The 27,410-nt window shown below is 43.0% G+C and overlaps 1 protein-coding gene across 2 annotated transcripts in view; it reads right to left on the bottom strand.

Moving 5' to 3' along the window:
• Positions 1 to 27,410, bottom strand: part of LOC126469994 (uncharacterized) — a 226,227-nt gene that overhangs the window by 123,653 nt on the left and 75,164 nt on the right. The gene's annotated exons all lie outside the window — the stretch shown is intronic.

Here is a 27,410-nt window from a genome sequence, read left to right as displayed (position 1 = left end):
AGCTAGTATCGCAGAGTGTACATTTTGAGTGTTTGAGCAAGCAACTGGGCTACGTGTTAAGCATGAAACTATTTGGACAAGGTGATAAACGTGGCCAAGGAGAAGTCTGTAATGTTGGTAGTGAATTGTATGTAATCTATCCCAAATGACGTCAGCACACTTTGCAAAATGCATAAGCTTACAGATTGTAAGTAAACACTGATTCCCAAATATAGATTTATATAGTTTACTATATACCTATCTTCGCACCGTATTTGCCATGGTTTGGCTTTCCTATATCCGTATTTTGCGACTGCGGTCTTCTCTTTAACGCCATCATATTAATGGCTTTTAAATATGACTAATGCGGTCTCCGCTGTTCAAAATAATCTGAAGATGCGGCAATCACGCCAAAGGGTCATTGTTAATAAAACACTAGCAACTGAGATTGTTTTCTATTTTTGGAACAGACAGCCTCTATTGCTACATCAGCCAAAATGGAGTGGAGTAATGTGTAGAGTGAACTGAGCTCCGCAAGATCTCTGTGGACTCCATGTTCATTTTTACAGATGAGATTTTCGTGCAAGTATGCCGTATTGGGAGAACATAAAACACGTTCCATAATATATTGACTTCAGCGAAATAAGCTTGTAATTATGTGCATCTTACCTACGACCCTTCTTGAATGCACTTGGCTTGCCAACAGCGCTCGACAAACCCGCACGGTCACTCATCCAAATGCTAGCCAAGTCCAACAGCGCTTAACTTTGGTCATTGGACGGGAACCGGTGTTACCACCGCGCCAAGGCCATTGGATATCTAGATACATTTACTCGTTGAAGATATATTCTTGGTGTCCTATCTTAGCTGCCTCAAGATGTAAACGAAAATGGTTCAATGGCTGTGAGCACTATGGGACTTAACAACTGAGGTCATCAGTCCCCTAGAACTTACAACTACTTAAACCTAACTAACCTAAGGACATCACACACATCCATGCCCAAGGCAGGATTCGAACCTGCGACCGTAGCGGTCACGTGGTTCAGGACTGAAGCGCCTAAAACCGCTCGGCCACACCGGCCGGCCATGTATACGAACACATAGCCAAACTATAATGAAATAATACACTAAAGTAGTCAGTACCCTTCTCAGGTTCACAAAAAAATTATATGTCAGAGAAGATCACAAGAAGAGTATGTGGTCAAGGAGCACTCTGAATCACTAATTATCAGGAGCAGCCATAACGTACTACAGTTACCTGCCAGTCGTAAAGAAGCGAATGTGCAATTGATTAATTTAGTGCTGCAGAAATTAAATGCAAAGTATGCCAAATGTTCCTACACAGACCGCGTGACACAATTATCATGTATGGTGACACAATAACAATCCTGTAAGACGTCGAAACAAGGCTCAATAGCTTGTGCGCCAACAACACTACTGGCCATTAAAATTGCTACACCACGAAGATGACGTGCTACAGACGCAAAATTTAACCGACAGGAAGAAGATGCTGTAATATGCAAATGATTAGCTTTTCAATGCATTCACACAAGGTTGGCGCCGGTGGCGACACCTACAAAGCGCTGACATGAGGAAAGTTTCCAACCGATTTCTCATACACAGACAGCAGTTGACCGGCGTTTCCTGGTGAAATGTTGTTGTGATGCCTCGTGTAAGGAGTAGAAATGCGTACCATCACGTTTCCGACTTTGATAAAGGTCGGATTGTAGCCTATTGCGATTGCGGTTTATCGTATCGCACGGAACGGCGTGCTGGATCCCAACGGCCTCGTATCACTAGCAGTCGAGATGACAGGCATCTTATCCGCATGGCTGTAACGGATCGTGCAGCCACGTCTCGATCCCTGAGTCAACAGATTGGGACGTTTGTAAGACAACGACCATCTGCACGAACACTTCGACGACATTTGCAGCAGCATGGACTATCAGCTCGCAGACCATGGCTGCGGTTACCCTTGGCGCTGCATCACAGACAGGAGCGCATGCGATGGTGTACTCAACGACGAACCTGGGTGCACGAATGGCAAAACGTCATTTTTTTCGGATGAATCCAGGTTCTGTTTACAGCATCATGATGGTCGCATCCGTGTTTGGCGACATCGCGGTGAACGCACATTGGAAGCGTGTATTCGTCATCGCCATACTGGCGTATTACCCGGAGTGATGGCAGGACTTAACTTCTGAGGTCATCAGTCCCCTAGAACGTAGAACTACTTAAACCTAACTAACCTAAGAACATCACACACATCCATTCCCGACGCAGGATTCGAACCTGCGACCGTACCGGTCGCTCGGTTCCAGACTGAAGCGCCTAGAACCGCTCGGTCGCTCCGGCCGGCTTACACGTCTCGGTCATCTCTTCTTCGCATTGACGGCACTTTGAACAGTGGACGTTACATTTCAGATGTGTTACGACCCGTGGCTCTACCCTTCATTCGATCCCTGCGAAACCCTACATTTCAGCAGGATAATGCTCAGTTGCAGGTCCTGTACGGGCCTTTCTGGATTCAGAAAATGTTCCACTGCTACCCTGGCCAGCACATTCTCCAGATCTCTCACCAATTGGAAACGTCTGGTCAATGGTGGCCGAGCAACTGGCTTGTCACAATACGCCAGTCGCTACTCTTGATGAACTGTGGTATCGTGTTGAAGCTGCATGGGCAGCTGTACCTGTATACGCCATCCAAGCTCTGTTTGACTCAATGCCCAAGCGTATCAAGGCCGTTATTACGGCATGAGGTGGTCGTTCTGGGTACTGATTTCTCAGGATCTATGCACCCAAATTGCATGAAAATGTAATCACACGTCATTTCTAGTGTAATATACTTGGCCAATGAATACCCGTTTACCATCTGCATTTCTTCTTGGTGTAGCAATTTTAATGGCCAGTAGAGTAATAACAATAATAGTAATATCGGGAACTAAATTAACGACCCATAAATGATGTAGGCCACACAGTTGCGATTTGGTTACAATAATGTTTATTCACAAAGCAAACTAACTGCGAAAGTGGTCTTATTTAGAGTTACTGTTACACTCTAACGCATATCCATTTGACAATCTCTTCGCGAATTACCAGTCCAATACTCCACCTCATTAACTACGCTCTAATTTTGAGTTCACAACAGGCGCGCGGCTGCTCACCGCTCAGGGACTAAGTCCCGCGATACCATACATAGCGAAATTTTGTAAGTCGTTTCACTTCCTAGCTGCCTGAAGACCGACTGTCCGCTTTTGCGTTTTAATCCGAACTGTACTCTTTGGTGTCTGGACCAGAACTGTCCCTCTCCGCCCGTCTCCGGCCGCGTTTTCCCGCGCGCTGAACATCGTTCCTCAACTGACTACTGCAGTACCCTTTCCTGAAGTCGCCGATCTGATTGGCTACAGCTTATTCTACATTATTTTACATTTTAACATATTTAAATAATCAAAGCTTGAGCACTTTCACGTTCTAAATAAAGTAACAATAATATCCATTACATAATAAACATTAAATTCTTTTACATAAAACCATTACAATTTCCTTCTTAACTTTGAATGTCACAGCCAGTAGCCTTGCACCAATGTGCTCTCTGATAAATAAATACAGAACAAAAGTAACTATTATGCACTAGACTTTACAACAAATATTCTATTACCTAATGATTCAATAAGGCATCATGCTGTCATCGTTCAATGCGTTTTGTGTGGAGGAAATGATGATCTGATGCTTAACTGAAAATACTGATGTAGAACAGTAAATCCTAAACTATTATAAATGTGATCAATATTCAAGTTTTATTGGGATCACCATGAAAATTTATGAAGGATGGTAGATTAAAATTACTGTGGCTTGATTCCCTGCACTACTACAGAATTAAACAGTTTTCATAAATGTTCCCCTCTGTGGACGATGTTAGGTCTGCCATATTTAACACTGTTACGTCTCCTCACCCACAAAAGCCTTCTACTGAGTTTCCCTATGAAATAGGTTCTCATCTGTCTCACTCGCACACTACGGCGCTTAGGCCTCAATAGACAATAGATGCCTGTGAGTTTCCCCATCTCGTGGTGAACCTGCGCCCTTTGTGACATCTAGTCCTGGACGACAGGATTCGTTTCACGATTCGGTCATACACTTAAATGAGAGCGAAATACTCGTTAACTCACACACGGCTGATTTTGTGGTCTGGCATAATTCAATGTGGCGTCTATACTCAGAGCACCCCTCTTCTACCACGCATACATTTTCTCCAATGTATGCTTTGCTGCACTGGCAGGAGATTTGGTAGAATGCTGGTTTGCGAAGGCCTAGATCATCCCTCACTGAGCCTAGTAGCGTCAAGGTTTTAGAGGGTGGTCGAAAATCGCACTTAACATTGTGTCCTTCCACGATCCTGCCGATCTTTCTGGAAGTATTGCCAACAAATGGGATGCACGCAGATGATTTGTGCCTTTCTTTCTCTTTCTGCTGTTGTCTAGGTACGGCCTATCTAAATGCACACCTTTCCAGCTTGCTGCTGTATTCCTTTCTTCGCAATTTCGTGTCAAGGTGCTTTAACTCAGTTGGAAGGATGTCTTTGTTGCAGATGGATCGTAGCCTGAGAGCATGCTTAAAATGCCTTCACGATGTGAGTTGTTGTGACTACTGGAGACATGCAGATACAGATCAGTATGTGCAGCTTTTCTGAGCACACTACATTCCAACTTGCTACCTGGTTTCCATTTCACTAAGATGTCAAGAAACAGTAGGAAGCCATCCTGCTCCACCTCCATGGTATACTGTATGTTGGGGTACAGCGAGCTGAGGTGATAGAAAATTTCGCTTAAGGTGTCCCGTCCATGTGGTCATATGGCACCATCATCTAGCACAGAAGGACGTTGTGTTACATTCTGCTGCGCCACTGACTTTCAACTAACTAGTTGTAACCTGTGGCAAAGCAAACTGAAAACTATCACCACATTCTGATGCAAGAAGCTCCAAAGAGGCTGCATGGACACGACAGAAATCTCCATCCTAGCCATAGAGCAACATGTCCGACTCCCATTGCTGCTGGCAGGGATAGAGAACCGATAACACAGCATAGTACTGAGAAGAGACAGTCGCAGTTGTAACCTGGGAACAATATGTCGAGCCTGGCACTACACCACTTCTGGGGCCTACATCATCATGAATGTCCTCCTGTCACAACAGCACAGGGTCAGACGACCATAATAACCGTTCACCCTGGCTATGCAGTGTCCGTCATCGTCTGCAGCCATCTCTGAGAGGTACTACATGACAGTCATCGAACTGACATCAGTCATCTGGTCTACTGCTACGATGTGCCACCTCTGCTAGCTTTGGGACTACAAGCTGTACCCAGTCCTTATGCTGCTGGGAGCTGAACTCGTGCCTTCCAACTGATGGACCATCTGCTGGCTGACTTCATGCAATTTCAGGGCATATATCCTGGAGTCCACAGTTTCCATCTGCACTTGATTTGCTGCTAGCCACTGCCTTTCCTGCATACACTCACTCTGCTATCATAGATTTGTGTCCACAGACTGCTGACGCTGTATACTACGCTGGGGTCCTTGGTCCACCACCGCACTCAGGTCCTCGCTGCATTGGGCCTACTGCAGGCTGTATTGAGTCATGCATCTGCAACCTGGTTACTTAGAAGCTCAGAGCCACTGCGTGCCTGTCACCTGCCTGATCTGACGCAGCCCTACACTCACTGAGTGGTAACATCACTTCATCGCCACTGCCATGTGTTCAGTTGGCAACTTCTTGAGCAAGCCACCTCTTTAAGCTGCATGCCAATCTAAGTGCACACCACTGTCCAAGGCCAGCCTGTGCTGATGGACGCTGACCACAACAAGATAACGGTTTGGCCGATGTATTGACTGAGATGAATAAATACACAATTGTTTTCTCACTGCTTCTAACAATCTAATATAGCCATCCACCCAGCTCTACGTACCTGCCGCCCCACCAACTATCCTGCATCATCACTGTGACCTGCAACGAAATCAGTAACAATCACGTCATCCTGACCCCATTGCAGTAAGCTGACAGCTGAGGTCACCGAATTACTGATGCTGACAACCTCTGATATGAACTGGACTAATCCCAGACAACATTCCGATTGAATGGATACAGCAACAAGAACATTCGAGCTATGAGGTCCAGTGATCATAAAACACACAAATGGACAGAAGAACCCATTCTTGTTGTTTACTTATTTTATGTGAGAGTTGGCACTGAGTGTGTAGGCGAGAAGCTGCAACATCGAGGCATTAAACCAATATTACAGAGTGGTCACACAAGATCCAAGATGTTTTATGGTCTACGAAGAATTTGACAGATGCTTTCCACGCTGCAAATGTCTAAAAACTTTGATGTGAATGCAGCAAAGTCCACATTGGTGAAACTGGGTGGCCATTTAGCACTCACATGTCAGAGTTTCAATGCTATGTGCGACTGGGGCAGTACAAAAACAGTGTTATAGCTGAATAGCACCAGAACTGTTGTCAGTCTATTAATTTTCAAGAAACTTGTGTGCTTCCTCAGTATCCACGCATGCAGCAGAGAAAAGTAAAAGAAGCTATCAAAATACACTATGGCCATTAAAATTGCTACACCACGAAGATGACGTGCTACAGACGCGAAATTTAACCGACAGGAAGAAGATGCTGTGGTATGCAAATGATTAGCTTTTCAGAGCATTCACATAAGGTTGGTGCCGGTGGCGACACCTACCACGTGCTGACATGAGGAAAGTTTCCAACCGATTTCTCATACACAAACAGCAGTTGACCGGCGTTTCCTGGTGAAACGTTGTTGTGATGCCTCGTGTAAGGAGGAGAAATGCGTACCATCACGTTTCCGACTTTGATAAAGGTCGGATTGTAGCCTATCGCGATTGCGGTTTATCGTATCGCGACATTGCTGCTCGCGTTGGTCGAGATCCAATGACTGTTAGCAGAATATGGAATCGGTGGGTTCAGGAGGGTAATACGGAACGCCGTGCTGAATCCCAACGGTCTGGTATCACTAGCAGTCGAGATGACAGGCATCTTATCCGCATGGCTGTAACGGATCGTGCAGCCACGTCTCGATCCCTGAGTCAACAGATGGGACGTTTGCAAGACAACAACCATCTGCGCGAACAATTCGACGACGTTTGCAGCAGCATGGACTATCAGCTCGCAGACCATGGCTACGGTTACCCTTGACTCTGCATCACAGACAGGAGCGCCTGCAATGGTGTACTCAACGACGAACTTGGGTGCACGAATGGCAAAACGTCATTTCTTCGGATGAATCCAGGTTCTGTTTACAGCATCATGTTGGTCGCATCCGTGTTTGGCGACATCGCGGTGAACGCACATTGGAAGCGTGTATTCGTCATCGCCATACTGGCGTATCACCCGGCGTGACGGTATGGGGTGCCATTGGTTACACGTCTCAGTCACCTCTTGTTCGCATTCACGGCACTAGGAACAGTGGACGTTATATTTCAGATATGTTACGACCCGTGGCTCTACCCTTCATTCGATCCCTGCGAAACCTTATATTTCAGCAGGATAATGCACGACCGCATGTTGCAGGTCCTGTACGGGCCTTTCTGGATACAGAAAATGTTCGACTGCTGCCCTGGCCAGCACATTCTCCAGATCTCTCACCAATTGGAAACGTCTGGTCAATGGTGGCCGAGCAACTGACTCGTCACAATACGCCAGTCGGTATTCTTGATGAACTGTGGTATCGTGTTGAAGCTGCATGGGCAGCTGTACCTTTATACGCCATCCAAGCTCTGTTTGACTCAATGCCCAGGCGTATCAAGGCCGTTATTACGGCCAGAGGTGGTTGTTCTGAGTAGTGATTTCTCAGGATGTATGCACCCAAATTGCGTGAAAATGTAATCACATGTCAGTTCTAGTATAATATATTTGTCCAGTGAATACCCGTTTATCATCTGCATTTCTTCTTGGTGTAGCAATTTTAATGGTCAGTAGTGTAATTAAGCATCCCAATAGTAAGTACAGATAGGATCGCTACAAATTACAACGGCCTGCCTGCCAGTGATCTACGTCCAACGGGTCATGCATGTTCGCGAGACAGCAGCTCCACATGAGTTGGGTTCAACAATATACACAAGGGGCCACAAGAGAAGTTCCATGCAGCACCAACGTCTCCCTGCAGGAAAAAATTACGCCAGGGTACAGGCAGCCATTTCACTGTTGCCTACCAATCACCAGCCAGAATATCACATGCAGTCACCAACCGCCCCCCATAGCAATTTACATTTCAGATAGTCCAGTGGTATGCTAGACTGTGATTTCGGAAGCCAACTGAAAAGCAAAATATTTAACTATGTTGCCTCTACAGCCACCCACGACTGCGAAGGTGATGCCGCTGCAGGACTTTATGCATGAACTGACTTCTCAATTCCGTCTCATAAATGTTTGACGGGATTAGTCTGTGATCTGTGTGGCTAAATCATTCACTCGAATTGTCCAGAATGTTCTTGAAACCAATCATGAACAACTGTGGGTCAGTGACTTGGCACACTGTCACCTACAAAAATTCCATCGTTGTTTCGAAACATGAAGTCCATAAATGGCTGAAAATGGTCGCCAAATATCCAGACATAACCACGAGCTAGTCCATTCCATGTGAACACAGCCCACACCATTATGGAGCCACCACCAGTTGCACAGAGCCTTGTTGACAACTTGGATCCATAGCTTCGTGGGGTCTGCACCACACACCCTACCACCAGCTCTTACCAACTGAAAGCGGGACTCATCTGACGATGCCACAGTTTTCCAGCCACCTACGTCCAACCGATATGGTCACGAGCCCGAGAGGGGCACTGCAGACGATGTCATGGTATTAGGAAAGGCACTCGCATCAGTTATAGACCGCCAACGACAATTAATGCCAAATATTGGCACACTGTCCTAACGGATACGTTTTTCTTACATCCCTTATTGATTTCTGCGGTTGTTACATGCAGTGTTGACTGTCTGTTAGCACTGACAACTATACGAAAACGCCGCTGTTCTCAGTGGTTGAGTAAGCCCATCGGCCACTGAATAGTCTGTGCTGAGAAGTAATGCCTGAAATCTGATATTTTTTGCACACTCTTGACACTGTGGATCTTGGAGGATTTAATTCCCTAACGATTTCCGAAATGAAATGTCCCATGCGTCTGTCTCCAACTACCACTCCACGTTAAAAGTCTGTTATTTCCCATTGTCCGGTCACAATCACCTTGTAAACCCTTCCATAGGAATCACTTGAATGCAAATGACAGCTCCCCAATACATTGCCTTTTATGCCTTGTGTACATGATACTAGCGTCATCTGTATATGTGCATGTCGCTACACCTTAATTTTTGTCACCTCAGCGTATACTAGCATTATAAATGCAGAAACGCATCCCCAGGAGAGACTCCATCATCATCAAAACCAATGATCAACATTCGTATTCTGCCATACTCGTAATTCTATCTTTTTCTGTAAAAAAATGTATCCATAATATCCCTCACGAACCCTCTACCAAAACAACCACAGACTCCACGCCCACTCTCAACATTCACAGAAGTATTTAAAACGGCTAATCTAGAATACACAGACAAAGAAATTGAAAGTGAACTGAATTCGTTACCGGGTTTCGAAACAACAATTCAGTGTTTTCAGAATCACCAAACACCACAGACAAACTTATGAATATTTCAGCCTTGGTATGCCACAGGAAGTATCCTGTACGAGTATCTATGAGAAAGACACACGAATATCGAAGTCAGCGATACTCCCAATACAATGGTCCCTGACGGAAAACTGCAAGAACCCACCCACCTGTCCTCACAGCAAGCTTTACTACTTTCGCAGACAATACCCAAACCTAAATTCTTCAGCTGTTGCAACACCAACGACCATCTCACTACTTACTCCCTATATTGAAAATCCTACACCTTCCCCAAAAACATGAACTGACTAACTCCACACACACACTGTAGATAAATTAATCCATACAAACAACTCCCTACATACTGTACCCACCATTGATGGCATCATCCATTTCATAACGTTAGTTCTCAAAGTATCAACCCTTTCGAAAGGTTCCACATCCTACAGGAAATATCCTTGCTACCTGCACCATATCCCACCTCAATACAAATGTCACCTATTGCCAACATCAAATGCATTTCAATGTTGATAACTTCGAGACACCTCTCTAACTGACTGTAAATGGTGCAGCAGACATACAATAGTAGGTTATCAAGGCTGTTTCTGGATAGAGTGGGCATTGCTAATAACATAAGATAAGGGGGTATGAGGTTACACTTCGGGTGTCAGGTTACACGTTTGGCTGAGTTGTATTCAAGGTCACCACCAACTGTCCTCTCTCCCTCCCCCCCCCCCCCTCCCAGGGGAACCACAACATACTGATAAAGGTCACCCAAGGGAACCCTTAAAAACCCTTCCCTCATCGCCCTCTCCCCCTTCCCACCACTCTCCTCGACCAATGAGATTCGAGCACGCTATCCATATCTTCATCTTTCATTACTAGGACACTTGATTGGGTGGATTCACTTGAGAGCTGGGACCACAGGATGAGGTTGGAGGCTGTACCTATTTGTTAATAAAAAATTATGTTAAGTCATGTCACTTGAGATCTATTTGTTAATGACAATTTAATACTACATCATTCGAGGCATCAACAGAGGCCATACCCAATTAGATATGTAAATACTCCCCAGTTACATGTATTTCCACCTATTTCGTATTTTTCCATATTTTTTCACAATTTCACACATTTTATCAAATTACAACAGCTCCGTCACACATCCTGATGTCGCATCAACGTCATAATACTCTCAGCCAATCACAATGCAGCATGTTCATGAATTATTTATCACTGCTAAGCCACCACTACATTACTAGTCTGTGTGTGTGTGTGTGTGTGTGTGTGTGTGTGTGTGTTGTGTCTGAGAGAGACAGAGAGAGATATTAGTGTATGTGTTAAAATCGAACACTTTGGTAGAAATAATGATGTCACATCATATTAATTAAGTAACAGCAAATTCTATAAGTAATGCTGATTTCCAACCCAAGATACTATATGTATAAGAAATACCACACTGTAATACATATGCCTTCTGCTAAGACATGTATGCCATGACAACACTACTAGACTGAGTGATGTCATAGCAAAATACCGATCCTCTCAACCAAAGATACTGTGTGTGTGTGTGTGTAGTACAGTGCTACAACATACGCCACATCTAAGGATAGAGTTGACAACCTCAGACATTAAGTATGTCACCTGTCGGGGTAGACCCACCCCTCTAATGTTGATGTGTTGTGTATAGCTGCAAAAACTACTCCAACCCAGCAATGACTGAGAAAATTATATTATTATATGTGCAGTCCTCTCTGACCTGTTTGGTGGAACAAATGGCACTGCTGCTAGAGCATTCCTGGATAATAACAGCAAACAGATCCAAACACATCGGTGGCAACACTAAAGACTACTACAAATACACACCTACATTACAAGGAACTCCCGTCTGTATTTGTCAGTTAATGCAGGTTGAACGAGCCACGTGAGGGGTTGGTAAGGTATGAAACTCCTCAACCGGCCGCAACCATCACCTAATCCCTGGTTGCGAATGAGAGAGCTCCACATGTTTGCCCAACACTACACCACATCATCCCGCCAGGATTGGTAGAGAAATTATGCATTATTTAAGCAATACATATGTGCAATCGTCCCTGACACAACCAACCTGGTGGCAGGAGCAAAAGACACTGCTGTGAAATCTGGCATCCCACCAGAGTAAACACGTTGTAACTCGCTGACACCTATGAGTTTACCTGTAGAAATCTCTGGATACTTTTGGGGATAAGCGTTGCTAACAGTTTAAGAAACAAGAACTCACCTCCTCTCCCCCCTTTCTCTCTGGACCAATCAGAATAAAGCTTTCAAAACTTGTGATTATGGGTGGATGGTGTCAGTCTCTTAGTCAGAGCTCCCAAGTGGAATGAAGACATGTAACACGATATAAACTATTGTTTAATTATTAGAGTGTGTGACATTGCTAGAAGACACACACAAAATCAAGTAGGCGAGCTGCCAATCCTTCTGCGACCTTTTAATTGATAATGTTAGTCTGCAGTTTCCTTCAAACGTGAGCAAGACTGGTGCAACTGCTACATGTGGAACATATAGCATGTGAAACATGTCATATTGGGAAAATTTAGCAACAAAACACAATCCTGCAGGAATACTGAGTTTGAACGAGATATCTACCAGGTCTCCAAGGCGGAATAAAACCACATGTAATTCTCGCAATATTAGTGTGCGATGTCACTATAAGACTGATAAGTAGATATGGAAATAATAAGAAGTATATACCTCCTCACCACACACGAATGAGACTGACCAATGGCCATAGTGCACCAAAAATTAACTATTCCTACATACAAAGTCGCAGACTCACAGAGTTTACGACATCTCTCCTGCTATACAATAAATTGCGATCTTAGAGAGCTGCAGAGTTCGCACACCATCTATCAATAAGCTGATTCTCCAAAGACACAGTTAAGGTTACGCTATCACCAACGGGAATCAAATTGTGAATGACACATGCGCAATGAGAGCTGGAAAAAAAATGGGCAGCACATGTCTGATAACACAAGAATCACCACCATTTCATTTCTGCTCCTGAGACCATTGCGAGTCTCCAAGTGGCTCAGAAGTGTTGTGGCAAATAAATAAAAAAAAAGAAAGAAAAATAAAAAAAAACGTAGGCCATCCCGCTCTCAATGTATTACGCCCCTTGACTTATTTTCTGAGGCTATATCAAGGACAGAGTCTTCGTCACACCAGTTGCTGACGTCGACGAACTGAAGGCTAGGATACAGGCTGCTGTGGGTACTGTGACAGAACACATGTTACGAAACACCTGGCGGGAACTGGAATACCGCCTCGACATTCTCCGAGCTGTCAAGGGAGCATACGTTGAGGTTTACTAACGTAAGTGATCTTAAAAAAAAAAAAAACTAGTAACACTATCCTATGTAACGGCATCAATTGTAACTAATTTGTGTTCACCCTTTATACAGTATCTTTGGCTGCAAGCATCAGATTTTTGCTGTGATATCATACAATCCAGTGATGTCGTCATGGCTTATCACAGGGTTTATTTATCACAGTGTGGTATTTCTTATACATGCAATATATTTGGTTGCAAGTCGGCAGTGGTTATAGAATTTGCTATCACGTCATTAATATGACGTAGCATCATTATTTCTACCAACATGTTCATTTCTAATACATGTATTATCATGTTACACACATAAACACATTAAAAATTTAGTAGTGCCTTAGCAGTGATAAATAAATTACGAACATGCTCTATTGTGATCGGATAAGAACATAATGATTTGCATGTGATATCGAGAACAATGGGATGGAGCTCTCATAATTTGATAAAACACATAAAATTGTAAAAAAATATGAATTGTTGAAAATACATAAAACTGGAGAGCCGGCTGCTGTGGCCGAGCGGTCCTAGGCGCTTCAGTCTGGAACCGCGCGACCGCTACGGTCGCAGGTTGGAATCCTGCCTCGGACATGGATGTGTGTGATGTCCTTACGTTAGTTAGGTTTAAGTAGTTCTAAGTTCTAGGGGACTGATGACCTCAGATGGTAAGTCCCATAGTGCTCAGAGCCATTTGAACCATAAAACTGGAGAGGAAAGAGAGTACTTAATATCTGCCTGGATATGGTATTTGTTGGTACCTCGAATGACGAAATATTAAATTTTCATTAACATACAGACCTCGAGTGACATGACTTTAGACACAGCACACGACCTCCCCCCACGGTGCCCAGCTCGAGAGTGAAGCCACCCACTCAAGTGTACCAGTTACAAAAGGTGAAGGTGGGAAGGAGGTGCTCGAATCTCAATGGTCCTGGAGGGAGCGGAGAGCACAGGAAGACGATTCGGGGCGTTACTTTAAGTGTAACCTGATACCCCCTTACCTTATTTTTATCTTTACAGCAACGTCCACTGTACCCAGAACCGGCCTTGATAACGTAGTACTTACAACATCCTATACCAAAATATCCTTTACCTTCACTCCAATTAACAGCTTCTTATCCATCTACTCGTAAAACATGAAATAGATGCCCTCCTCCTTAATAAAATCTTAGTTCAACCCCATAATTCAGTATACATGTCTCCTTACATCCTACGTCAAGCTCATAATTCCAGTCCAGTTGTTTGTGGTGGAGTAGGCATCACCTATCTCCGATATATTCCTTCTACATGTCAGCCACTCTTGAAGGATCCAACTGAGCATCTTATCCACGCCGTCTTCCGCCCAAGACACACACTATCTCTATCCACTATCTACATCCACGCTAACCATCCAATCCCTTACAATTTCCCAACACACATACACCAGACCATTAACTCATACATCATCGCCGGCGGAGTGGCCGCGCGGTTCTAGGCGCTTCAGTCTGGAGCCGAAAGACCGCTACGGTCGCAGGTTCAAATCCTGCCTCGGGTATGTGTGTGTGTGATGTCCTTAGGTTAGTTAGGTTTAATTAGTTCTAAGTTCTAGGCGACTGATGACCTCAGAAGTTAAGTCGCATAGTGCTCAGAGCCATTTGAACCATACATAATCAATGTTGGTCTTAACCTGCACTCCAGCACACCTGTCCAAAAACAGCTTTCGCCTCAGTTTATGATGCCATTAACGCTTCTCCTAACCTCTTGATGTGAAGTACGGTAAACGTCCTAGATCCTACTGGGAGTAATCATATACCTGTCCTCCTCCAGATCCCATATTGTGTAGCAAACCAGATATGACACTCCTAATCATGCACCCTGACAAATCCAGCATTATTCCCATTCAGACTGGAGGGCATACCATGCCCAAATTCGTACCCTAATTAGAAGCCATGATTCCAACCTTGTAAATCCTGAAGACATCCAGAATGAGACTGATTTTTTGCAACACACAATCTCAAATGCATATCCGAATCACATCCCATCTCTCCCATCCGAATCACATCACATCCCTCTGCTCCAAGAATGCCGTCATTGCTACTGAAAATTCTTTCATACCCATGACCACTAGATGCTCTCATGCCCCTAACAGCTCCAGTGACGTGTCTGCAGTTCCTTGCAAGGTAAGTAACATCAGCATTGGTATATGAGATGCACTAATCTAAACACGGCACCAACAAATTCTACGAAATACTGGAAAACATTCCTAAGGTTCTCTGGCAGCAACTCTACTTCCACACATCTCACTCTACAAAACCCTTCCTGACTACCTCAGCAAAGCTATCCACTTCACATCCAGCTGGAAGACACTTTCACCATACCACAGCATGCCAACTTAAATAACTCAATGAACCCCTATATCTGCTACTACTGATCGTCACCTGAAGGAGTGTAACAGAGTCTATCACGAAATTCTTGCCATCCTTCACAATCCACCCTCACAAACCTCATTCTATCGACCTATAAACTTCACATCAGTTTTCAGCAAAATCCCTGAAACCATCCTTACCCAACAAATCTTTCAGCACCTCCCAACACATCCAACCGTCCACAAACCCCAATGTGGCTTTTGTACCAACTATTACGTCAACGAAAACGTCAACGAAAAACTTCTTGAAATTATCAACTTTTACCTCCCATCAACTAAATGAACAAAAAACCGGCCATATTTGTCTCCTTTGATATCCAAAATGTCTTTAACTGTGTATAGAATTCTGGAATGCTCTTCTGGCTACAACCTATGCACTCCCTAATCAAGTTAGTTACTTTTTATGTTAAAATTTTGAAAAAATATTGGTTGCTTTTAACGAATTCTTTTCCAGATTCCATATACGTTTGAAATTTTTCAGGTATAACTGAATCCAAAGATTAACGCTAAGTAACTGATATCACTTTCCTCAATGAATGTTATTCACTATTTTAAGGTTCAGAAGCTTACTTACATATCAAAATTTCTTTGAAAAGTATGTTGAGTAAAAGTCATCAAAAATTAACGAAATTTGCCATTTTTTATTTTCTGCTCGGGTGCTCATAAAGTAACTCCAGCTTGCTAGGACACGTTATTGAAAATGAATTGATATTGCTAAGAGTGTGGTAAGCGATATTTTCAGATTGTCGATCCTACTTACACATCAGTACTTCTTTAAAAAGTATATACATGAAAAAAAGTTTTGCATCACCCTGGTTCCCAGAACTCCTGAAGACAGACGTTGACTGTGGATATTGTGTCACTGACACAGTCCCTTGGACTGTTCAGAGATGTCACTAAACCCGCCCAAACATGTAAACAACAATGCATGAGCAGAGCCTATTTGACGGAGGGGGTTCGACAGCCGAACAGTTCCAGTCATTCCACCAGGAACGAGGTACACAGCTCGTGCTGTCTATAGTTCAACCATGCTTAGACAGTCAATACCGCGGTTCGATCGCATTGTTACTTTGTGCCAGGAAGAGCTCTGAACAAGGGAAGTGCCCAGGCGTCTCAGAATGAACCAAAGCGATGTTGTTCGGACATGGAGGAGATCAGAGAGACAGGAACTGTCAGTGGCATGCCTCGCTCAGGCCGCCCAAGGGCTACTACTGTAGTGGATGACCGATACCTAGGGATTATGGCTCGGAGGAACCCTGACAAGAAAGCCACCATGTTGAATAATGCTTTTCGTGCAGCCACAGGACGTCGCATTACGACACAAACTGTCCGCAATAGGCTGCATGATGCGCAACTTGCCTTCCAACGTTCATGGCGAGGTCCATCTTTGCAACCACGACACCATGCAGCGCAGTACAGAAGGGCCCAACAACATGCCGAATGGACTGCTCATGATCGGCATCACGTTCTTTTCACCGATGAGTGTGGCATATGCCTTCAACCAGACAATCGTCGGAGACGTGTTTGGAGGCAACCCGGTCAAGCTGAACGCCTTAGACACACTGTCCAGCGAGTGCAGCAAGGTGGAGGTTTCCTGATGTTTTGGGGCGGCATAACGTGGGGCCGACGTTCGCCGCTGGTGGTCATGGAAGGCGCCGTAACGGCTGTACGATACGTGAATGCCATCCTCCGACCGATAGTGCAACCATATCGATAGCATATTGTCAAGGCATTCGTCTTCATGGACGACTATTCGCGCCCCCATCATGCACATCTTGTGAATGAGTTCCTTCACGATAACGACATAGCTCGACTAGAGTGGCTAGCACGTTCTCCAGACATGAACCCTATCGAACATGAGTGAGATAGACTGAAAAGGGCTGTTTATGGACGACTTGACCCATCAACTACTCTGAGAGATCTACGCCGAATCGCCGTTGAGCAGTGGGACAATCCTGACCAAAAGTGCCTTGATGAACTTGTGAATAGTATGCCACGACAAATACAGGCATGCATCAATGCGAGAGGACGTGCTACTGGGTATTAGAGATACCGGCGTGTACAGCAATCTGGACCACCACCTCTGAAGATCTTGCTGTATGGTGGTACAACATGCAATGTGTGATTTTCACGAGCAATAAAAAGGGCAGAAGTGATGTTTATGTTGATCTCTCTTCCAATTTTCTGTACAGCTTCCGGAACTCTCGGAACCGAGGTGATGCAAAACTTTTTTTGATGTGTTATGTTGTATGTTAGTCCGCCCAGCTAGTCGTGCGGTCTAACGCGCTGCTTCCCGAGCGGGAAGGCGTGCAGGTCCCCGGCACGAATCCGCCCGGCGGATTAGTGTCAAGGTCCGGTGTGCCGGCCAGCCTATGGATGGTTTTTAAGGCGGTGTCCATCTATCTCGGAGAATGGGGGCTGGTTCCCCTTACTCCGCCTGTTACACTATGTCGGCGATTGCTGCGCAAACACTGTCTCCACGTATGTGTACACCATAATTACTCTCGCACGCGAACATTTGGGTTTGCACTCGCCTGTTATGAGACGTTCCCGAGGGGGTCCACTGGGGGCCGAACTGCACAATAACCCTGGGTTCGGTGTGGAGCGGCGGTGGGGTGGATGGACTGCTATGGCCTGTTGTGGGGTTGTGAACCACTGAGGGCTACGGCGGGACGAAGCATCTCCGTCGTTTCTAGGTCCTCGGTTTAATACACAATGTTGTATGCTGCTAATTTTTTATCCTTTTTTTAGGGTGGGCATAAAATGATTCTTCTCTCCTCGGTAATGAGCGTTATGGAAAATTCGTTGGTACTGCTACGGCTGAAACATTGAGTTCAAGTATTACACTCAGAAAGTTAAAATACGCCACGTCCTAAACCTTCTGATGAAAAGAGTCCGGACATCCGTATGTCAGATACCCTAGGTCGCGACAGGCGGACCCTCCAGTATAAAAGAAGGCAAAGAGTACTGTGTTGTCAGTACAGAAGTAGTAACAGCAGAATGGGTTGGTCAGCACAGCTCAGTGACTTCAAACGTGGATATCACCTCAATAACAAATCATTAACGGACACTTCAACCTTTCTCACCAAATCGACTGTTGATGATATAATTGCGTAGTGGAAAACGCGAAGGAACAACCGCAGCTAAACCAAGACCAGGCAGACCACATGTGTATCCGCGACTGCCTGCAGGTCACGAAAATTTGTCATAATTCTACTGATTGTATGTCCTAATCGCTTCCTTAATCTGGTTTTTTTTTTCACTCACAGCTGTAGAAGCCACTACCAACGGTGGACATACTGGCATGTGGCGGCAGAGACTACTTAGCTAATTATGGCTCTCCCGACTTAGTTCAAAGCATGTAAATCGCGCAATTTGGGTTGCACTTCAGTTGCTCGTATTTGCCAATACTAATTGCCTCCGAACTTCGTGTGAAAATTTAATTAGCAAAAAGGGGGAATCATAAGTGCTCGTACATGAAGATTTTAAGGGAGACTTATTGCTTTGCATCAGTGAGCATTGGTCGAGAGAAACACACACATGTAATACCAGAATAACTGATCTTTAAGTGATAAGTTGCTTCTGTAGACAAACTAACAGGTGTATATTTATTAGAAAAACACATGGAAAGAAGTGATATGCATTGAAAAAGACTGTCAGTACCGGTATGGTGTGCAAGCTAACAGAAATTGAACTACCATTGTATGTACATACACATAATCAACGCGTAATTTTCCTTAGTTTTAAATCTGGAAGTCCTACACGATCTTCAGATTCAATCAAAATGCACGACTATGCTAGATAACTATAATGTAAACTTTGGAACTACAAGTACTAAAATGGATCAAATGATGAACTTGTTAATCTCTCACAACCAGTCACCAACAGAACAGGAGACCACCAATATCGTCATGAAAGTGAAACAATAATTGACAGGATACTTACTGACAAACAGATATGACTTTGGTGTTGAGGTGACGCATACTGATTTTTCAGATCACAATGCATTTACATTTGCGCTTAATAATAATTGTAGAATACATTATAACAATATCACAAGATGAATCATTAATGCTACAAAAAAAAAAAAAAAAAAAAAAACCTTGAGAAAGGCGGCCCGAGTTAACGACAGCAATATTTTTGGCTCAGTGTTCTATAATTATAAATATTGCTTTGATGTTGCATTCCCAGTGAAGAAAATTGAAGCCAAATACATAGATAATGCAGTACATAAGGAATCTGTCAAAACTATTAGAAAGCAATGTATTCTATGGAAGATGCAGGCAGAATTTGTATATGGAAGTAACAGCAGCTGCAAAAAGTTAGTAGAAGACGAAACTATCGAACAAGAATCTAACATATTGATGGTTCAAATGGCTCTGAGCACTATGGGACTTAACAGCTGAGGTCATCAGTCTCCTAGAACTTAGAACTACTTAAACCTAACTAACCTAAGGACATCACACACATCCATGCCCAAGGCAGGATTCGAACCTGCGACCGTAGCGGTCGCGCGGATCCAGACTGTAGCGCCTTGAACCGCTAGGCCACCTCGGCCGGCTCTAACATATTGAAACCAATTTGGAAAGTTATGCATAATAATGCGACAAAAATAAAATACAGAACTATAAATTCATGATGAGATGTGCAGAAAGAACTGTTGTAGATTCCATATAGATTTCTAACATATTTAATGAAAATTAAACAAATATAACACACATTTCACTAAAAACTAATGCAATCAAAATAATTACGTTAAAGCGATGAAAACAAAAATATCATGTTTCTGTATCCACTGATTACAACAGAAATAAGAAACACGATCAGTTACATAAATAAATAAAACATACTGCAGTCCTGGTGGAAGCCCATATAACGTCACTGCACAAAATTCCAGCAAAACCAACTCACAGCTAACTGGTAAAATCAATATATGATATACTATAGGGATATTCCAAATAAACCTAAAATCAAGCTCACAAAAAGGACGACACACAAGATAATGAAACGTATAGACAAAAAAATAACTGACAGTGTTAACCACAAAAAGATCTATAACCTCCCAAATCACAATCAAATACTAGCCAGTGGTAAAAATGATTTCAGGGAAAATAAATCTACTGAAACAGCTGTCTTTGAATTTTTTAAGCAGTTCTTAAATCATACTGACCACGACGAATGAAACAGTGGGCCATTTACAGACCTGGTTAGTCTTTAATCTGATCAGTGATGATCTGCTGCTTAGTAACTTATACAAATACGGTATCTGTGAGGTTGCCAACAACTGGTTTAGTTTGTGTATTTCTGGCGAGTGACAAGTGGTAGAAATATGTCATGAGAGTAATAGTTATTTTTCAGGATACGGGAAAATTAATTACAGTGTACCTCAAGGCTCAATGTTGGGCAGTCTAAGGCTTACCATACCGCTTGTCAGCAGCAGAGCCAATGCTGTTCACAGATGGTACTAGCATTTGTATTAAAGGGCACAATGAAGCTAATTTACAGTAGATGGTCTGTGTGAGAACAGAGGGAGTAGAAACTTGGCATAGAAACAACTGCATGGGAGTAAACGAGAGAAAACGGTATGGGTGAATTTTAGAGACATAAGAACAAATGCTGGAAGGAATATTATCATCATGTTACGGGGCTGTAGCACTGTGCTACAATCTTACAACAAGTTTCTAGAAGTTTAGCTCTATGATCGTTTAATAAGGGGAAAACATGTTGAATTACCGACAAAAGGTTGAAGAAATGCTGTTATATCTTAAGAGTGCTTAGATACTGGTGTAAAAGTGAAACAGTACTACATGATTACTATGCAAATGTGCAAAGCCTTTAACAGGGAAGTATGATAATACAGAGATATAGCAAATTTTGCAAAACAATAATTTAACATCAAAAAAACCAAGCAACAAAAATAGCAAAAGGAAGGATGGTCGTGGTAAGTTGATGTTAGTCGAGAATGCCTTTAGGGCGGGAACGACGTCATTATCAATACTTCATTGAGTTTAAACGAGATTGTGTAATAGGGCTACAAGAAGCTGAATGTTCCTTCTGCTACATTGCAGAAAGGCTTCGCAGGAATGTAGCCACTGTACGTGACTGTTTGTAGCGGTGGTCAGGAGAATGTACGGTCGCAAGAAGACCGGGCTCCGGACGGCCACATGGCACTACATCTACATCTAAATCTATATCACTACTCTGCAATTCACATTCAAGTGCTTGTCGGAGGGTTCATCGAACCACAATCATACTATCTCTCTACCATTCCACTCCCGAACAGCGCGCGGGAAAAACGAACACCTAAACCTTTCTGTTCGAACTCTGATTTCTCTTATTTTATTTTGGTGAACATTCCTACCTATGTTGGTTAGGCTCAACAAAATATTTTCGCATTTGGAAGAGAAAGTTGGTGACTGAAATTTCGTAAATAGATCTCGCCGCGACGAAAAACATCTTTGCTTTAATGACTTCCATCCCAACTCGCGTATCATATCTGCCACACTCTCTCCCCTATTACGTGATAATACAAAACGAGCTGCCCTTTTTTGCACCCTTTCGATTTCCTCCGTCAATCCCACCTGGTAAAGATACCACACCGCGCAGCAATATTCTAAGAGAGGACGAACGAGTGTAGTGTTAGTTGTCTCTTTAGTGGACTTGTTGCATCTTCTAAGTGTCCTGCCATTGAAACGCAACCTTTGGCTCGACTTACCCACAATATTATCTATGTAGTCTTTCCAACTGAAGTTGTTCGTAATTTTAACACGCAGGTACTTAGTGGAATTGACTGCCTTGAGAATTGTACTATTTATCGAGTAATCGAATTCCAACGGATTTCTTTTGGAACTCATGTGGATCACCTCACACTTTTCGTTATTTAGCATCAACTGCCACCTGCCACACCATACAGCAATCTTTTCTAAATCGCTTTGCAACTGATACTGGTCTTCGGATGACCTTACTAGACGGTAAATTACAGCATCATCTGCGAACAACCTAAGAGAACTGCTCAGATTGTCACCCAGGTCATTTATATAGATCGGGAACAGCAGAGGTCCCAGGACGCTTCCCTGAGGAACACCTGATATCACTTCAGTTTTACTCGATGATTTGCCGTCTATTACTACGAACTGCGACCTTCCTGACAGTAAATCACGAATCCAGTCGCACAACTGAGACGATACCCCATAGGCCCGCAGATTGATTAGAAGTCGCTTGTGAGAAACGGTGTCAAAAGCTTTCCAGAAATCCAGAAATACGGAATCAACCTGAGATCCCCTGTCGATAGCGGCCATTACTTCGTGCGAATAAAGAGCTAGCTGCGTTGCACAAGAACGATGTTTTCTGAAACCATGCTGATTACGTATCAATAGATCTTTCCCTTCGAGGTGATTCATAATGTTTGAATACAGTATATGCTACCAAGCAGCAAGACCATTGTGTTCAGCGTATGGCTCTAGAGGAGACACACACCCTGTAACGCACATTTCAGTGACCCCAAACCACCGCCATTTGCGACTTCAGTGACGTAAAGCGAGAGCCCACTGGAGGGCAGGGTGGAGGTCTGTTGTGCTCTGATGAAAGCTGGTTCTGCCTCGATGCCTGTGATGGCCATGTGTCGTTAGACAAAGGGCAGTTGAGGGCATCCAACCAACCTGTCTGCGTGCTGGGCAAACTGGACCTACTCCTGGTGTTATAGTCTGCGGTGCGATTTCATATGACGACAGGAGCACTCTCGCGGTTATCCCACGCACCTTGACTGCAAACCTGTACGTTAAGTCAGGTGATACGATCTGTAATGCTGCCATTCATGAACAGCATCCCAGGTGGTGTTTTCCAACAGGATAACGCTCGCCAACATACCTCTGTTGTAACACAACGTACTCTATAGAGTGTCAGCATACTGCCTTGGCCTGCTCGATCGGCAGGTCTGCCTCCATTCGAGAACATATGGAACATCATCAGATGACAACTCCAGCGTCATCCACAAACAGCATTAACCATCCTTGTATTGACCGACCAAGTGCAAAAGGTATGGAATTCCATCCTAGAAAGTGATATCCTGCATCTGTACAACACAACGCATGAACGTTTGCATTCAACATTCTGGCGGTTACGCCGGTTATCAATGTACCAACATTTCATATTTGCAATGGCTTATCTTTCGCTTACATTAACTTGTGATCTTGCACTTAAATGTATTACCTAGACAAATCAATTTCCGATGTTTCATTACTCTACATTAATTATTTTTTGGTGTTGCAGTTTTTTCCGTCAATATATATACTGTATATATGTCAGTTTGAACTATAAAATTTTTGAACACCCTGTATGTAGGATGAAGCATCTAACTTTTTCACCTTCAAATTAATTTTGTCCTATTAAAGAAATTTTGATCTCTTTTCACCTACAGAAGCAGTAACCAATGACTTATGAAACCAACAGCAATGCTTTCTCACAACTTCGTTAATATCTGATACACAGGCATCAACTATGAAGTTGTTTGAATTCACTGCTGTTTGTTTCATAAGCCATCGATTACTGATTGTGTAGGTGAAAAGAGATTACAAATATCTTTAATTGGCCCAAATTAATGTGTACAGGAAGAAGTTAGAGGCTTCACCCTATACGCAGGTTGTTCAAAAATTTAGTAGCTCAACCTGACAGATATGTAGACAGAGACAAAAACAAATATATTTCGTTACGCAATCTGGTGTCAAAAATTACTATTGAGTGAGTATGGAGTAGCTGGGAGGTCAATGGGTGTCATTCAGAGTAAAACAGTATTAAATGTCTTTTATTACTTTAATGTTTTGATCAGTTCAGCAATAAATGTTCAAAACGAGCACCATTAACTTCAGCACGAAGCTCGTCTCGACTTAGCAGGATGTTCCACGTACGTACGTACGTACGTGCGTAGGAGTTCCTTGCGGGGTGCGGGGGTGGCCATGTATGTAAAAACCAGTATTCCATTTGAGTCCATAGACGAATCACGGCACCGCACTGAACAGATATTTCAACGTTGTGCAGGGGCAGTCGAATTTAGTGAAACTAAAACTTCTAATTCTTGTTGTTTATAGGTCCCCTAACTCTGACTTCAGAGCATTTCTGCTCAAGGTAGAGACGGTTCTTGATTCACTTTATAGGAAGTACCAGAAATTAGTTATGTGTGGGGACTTCAATATAAAATTTTTGTATGATGGTGCCAGAAAAAGGATGTTGGTAAATTTCCTAAATTCATATGATCTGATGCAGGCTGCATTTTTTCCAACTAGGGTGCAGGGAAACAGTAGCACAGCCTAGACAATATTTTAATTCATTCTTAATTGCTAGATGGGCATTCCGTTAGCAAAAGGGTGAATGGCCTTTCAGATCATAATGCACAAATTTTAACACTAAAAGGCATTTGTACACAAACAAATATCACATATAATTACAAACTATGTAGGAAAGTTAATCCAACAGCAACAGAGTTTTTTAAACCTCGTCAAGGAACAAGAGTGGCAGAATGTTTATAGTGCCGATAAGATAGATGACAAATATAATGCTTTCCTTAACACATTTCTCATGCTCTTTGAGAGTTGCTTTCCATTAGAACGTAGTAAACGGGATTCTAGCGGGAAAAGGCAGTCCGGGTGGCTGACTAGTGGGATAAAGATATCATGTAGAACAAAGTGGGAACTATATCAAAATGTTAGAAGTGGTCACAATTACTCTACAGTAGCCCATTACACACAGCACTGTAAGGTGCTTAAACATGTTATTAGGAAAGCAAAAAAGAGTATGTGGTATGCAAATAGAATAGCTAATTCACAGGATAAAATTACAACCATATGGTCAGTTTTGAAGGAAGTTTCTGGTCAGCAGCACAACGTCGACGATATAAAGTCTGTTCGCATTAAAAATATTTCTGTTACTGGTAGCAGTAAAGGGACAATGGGATAAGGTAGACAATTTTAGACATATTTCTATGCCATCAGTGTTTGCTAAAGTTATTGAAATGGCTGTGTATGTAAGGATAGTTAATCATTTTATATTACACGATTTGCTATCAAATGTACAGCTCGGCTTTAGAAGTCGTTTAACAACTGAAAATGCTAAATTCTCTTTTCTCTGTGAGGTAGTGGGTGGGTTAAACGAAAGGTTTCGAACGCTAGGCAAATTTTTTTGATTTAACTAAAAAGCGTTTGATTGTGTTGATCACAAAATATTGTTCCAGAAGTTGGACCATTACGGAATATGGGGAGTAGCTCACTCTTGGTTTACCTCTTATGTTAGCAACAGACAGCAAAAGGTCATTATTCACTGTGTTGAGAATGGCTGTGATGTGGGATCTGAGTTGGGTACAGTCAAGTGTGGGTGCCCCAGGGATCAGTGTTAGGGCAACTCCTGTTCCTTATTTATATAAATGATATGCCCTCTAGTATTACGGGTAACTCTAAAAGTATTTCTGTTTGTTAATGACACTAGCTTGGTAGTAAAGGATGTTTTGTGCAAAAATTGGCTCGGTTTCAAATAGTGCAGTTCATGACATAAATTCATGGCTTGTAGAAAATAAACTAACGCTAAATCTTAGTAAGACTCAGTTTTTACAATTTCTAACGCACAATTCAACAATAAAAAAATGGTTCAAATGGCTCTGAGCACTATGGGACTCAACTGCTGTGGTCATAAGTCCCCTAGAACTTACAACTACTTAAACCTAACTAACCTAAGGACATCACACACATCCATGGCCGAGGCAGGATTCGAACCTGCGACCGTAGCGGTCGTGCGGTTCCAGACTGTAGCGCCTTTAACCGCTCGGCCACTCCGGCCGGCAATTCAACAATACCTGACGTTTTCATTTCACAGAACGGGCATATGATTAGTGAAACTGAACAGTTCAAATTTCTAAGTGTTCAGATAGATAGTAAGCTGTCGTGGAAAGCCCACGTTCAGGATCCTGTTCAAAGCCTTAATGCTGCCATTTTTACTATTCGAACGGTATCTGAAGTGAGTGAGCGCTCGACACGAAAATTGGTCTACTTTTCTTATTTTCATTCGCTTATGTAGTATGACATTATATTCTGTGGTAACTCTTCCCATTCCAAAAGAATGTTTTTGGCTCAGAAATGGGCGGTTTGGCAATAAATGGTGTAAGTTCACGAACTTCTTGTCGACCCCTGTTCACGAGTCTGGGTATTTCGACATTGGTCTCTCGATATATATATTCCTTACTGTCATTTCTTGTTAACAATATTAGTTCATTCCCAAGAACAAGTAGCTTTCACTCAGTTAATACTATCTGTGCAGTATACTGCTGCATTCATTTTCAATAAGCTACCACTAGAGTTCAAAAATCTTAGCAGTAATACACGCGCTTTCAAATCGAAACTGAAGACTTTCCTCATGGGTCACTCCTTCTCTTCTGTCGAGGAGTTCCTTGAAAAATTAGGCTGATTCTTGTAGTATTGTTGATTGCGTTTACTTAAACTTATAGCCTGACTTTTTCAGGTTCATAAACATCTTATTTTTATCTGCCATACCAACTGGCATATAAAACACCATGCTAGCTGATACATATTAATTATAATTTCACGGCAACCAGAAGGGTATTTAAATACGATGTCACTGGATCAAGGAGCTACTTGACCGAGTAGTAGGTTGCGAGCACGGTTGTTCAGTGTGATCGGTCAGAGGCCTGACCACCCTGTGGAGAAAAAAAAGAAAAGTGAATGAAAGTTTATAAGTGTCATACGACATTTGTGCAAAAATAATGACGAAAAATAGCGAAGAAACAGAAAGATAAAAAGACAACAACAAAAGTTGTCAGTGTATATGGCAGTCATGCAGGGGGCCAGAGTTGGGTTAGCTTTCGGTATTGCTGGGGATTTTGTCCTTGGTGAGGGCACTACAATGAGGACCACTCAGCCTCGTAACGCCAATTGAGAAGCTACTTGACAGAGTAGGGGCGGCTGGGAGAGCGGTGTGCTGAT

Source organism: Schistocerca serialis, chromosome 3 (genome assembly GCF_023864345.2).
Source record: "Schistocerca serialis cubense isolate TAMUIC-IGC-003099 chromosome 3, iqSchSeri2.2, whole genome shotgun sequence".
NCBI lineage: Eukaryota > Metazoa > Arthropoda > Insecta > Orthoptera > Acrididae > Schistocerca > Schistocerca serialis.
Note: the sequence above shows the minus strand (reverse complement) of the source record. Positions and strands in the feature narration are given on the sequence as shown.